Here is a 1,775-nt window from a genome sequence, read left to right on the forward strand (position 1 = left end):
ACTCGTTCCCAAACATTCCCGTGGTCTCGAGACTCGTTCCCAAACATTCCCGTGGTCTCAAGACTCGTTCCCAAACATTCCCGTGGTCTCGGGACTCGTTCCCAAACATTCCCGTGGTCTCGAGACTCGTTCCCAAACATTCCCATGGTCTCAAGACTCGTTCCCAAACATTCCCGTGGTCTCGAGACTCGTTCCCAAACATTCCCGTGGTCTCGACTCGAAACATTCCTGGTCTTGGGACTCGTTTCCAAACATTCCCATGGTCTCGAGACTCGTTCCCAAACATTCCCGTGGTCTCGGGACTCGTTTCCAAACATTCCCATGGTCTCGAGACTCGTTCCCAAACATTCCGTGGTCTCGAGACTCGTTTCCAAACATTCCCATGGTCTCGAGACTCGTTCCCAAACATTCCCATGGTCTCAAGACTCCCAAACATTCCGTGGTCTCGAGACTCGTTCCCAAACATTCCCGTGGTCTTGGGACTCGTTTTCCAAACATTCCCATGGTCTCGAGACTCGTTCCCAAACATTCCCGTCTCGGGACTCGTTCCCAAACATTCCCATGGTCTCAAGACTTTAAACATTCCCGTGGTCTCGAGACTTCAAACATTCCCATGGTCTCAAGACTCGTTCCCAAACATTCCCGTGGTCTCGAGACTCGCTCCCAAACATTCCCATGGTCTCAAGACTCGTTCCCAAACATTCCCGGGTCTCGAGACTCGTTCCCAAACATTCCCGTGGTCTCGGGACTCGAGAGAAACATTCCCGTGGTCTTGGGACTCGTTCCCAAACATTCCCGTGGTCTCGAGACTCGTTCCCAAACATTCCGTGGTCTCGGACTCGCTTCCCAAACATTCCCGTGGTCTCGAAAAAACATTCCCGTGGTCTCAAGACTCGTTCCCAAACATTCCCGTGGTCTCGGACTCGTTCCCAAACATTCCCGTGGTCTCGAGACTCGTTCCCAAACATTCCCATGGTCTCAAGACTCGCCCCAAACATTCCCGTGGTCTCGAGACTCGTTCCCAAACATTCCCGTGGTCTCAGGACTCGTTCCCAAACATTCCCGTGGTCTTGGGACTCGATCCAAACATTCCCATGGTCTCGAGACTCGCCCCAAAATTCCCATGGTCTCGAGACTCGCATTCCCGTGGTCTCGGGACTCGTTTCCAAACATTCCCATGGTCTCGAGACTCGAAACATTCCCATGGTCTCAAGACTCGTTCCCAAACATTCCCGTGGTCTCGAAAAATTCCCGTGGTCTCGAGACTCGTTCCCAAACATTCCGTGGTCTCGGGACTCGTTCCCAAACATTCCCGTGGTCTTGGGACTCGTTTCAAACATTCCCATGGTCTCGAGACTCGTTCCCAAACATTCCCGTGGTCTCGGGACTCGTTTCGACATTCCCATGGTCTCGAGACTCGCCCCAAACATTCCCATGGTCTCAAGACTTGAAACATTCCCGTGGTCTCGAGACTCGTTCCCAAACATTCCCGGCTCGGGACTCGTTCCCAAACATTCCCGTGGTCTTGGGACTCGTTCCCAAACATTCCCGTGGTCTCGAGACTCGTTCCCAAACATTCCCGTGGTCTTGGGACTCGTTCCCAAACATTCCCGTGGTCTCGGGACTCGTTCCCAAACATTCCCGTGGTCTCGAGACTCGTTCCCAAACATTCCCGTGGGTTCGAGACTCGTTTCCAAACATCTTAATGGCCTTGAGACTCGTTCCCAAACATCCCCATGGTCTCGAGACTTGTTTCAAAACATCCCCATGGTCTA

Source organism: Macrobrachium rosenbergii, chromosome 10, assembly GCF_040412425.1.
Source record: "Macrobrachium rosenbergii isolate ZJJX-2024 chromosome 10, ASM4041242v1, whole genome shotgun sequence".
Taxonomy (NCBI): domain Eukaryota; kingdom Metazoa; phylum Arthropoda; class Malacostraca; order Decapoda; family Palaemonidae; genus Macrobrachium; species Macrobrachium rosenbergii.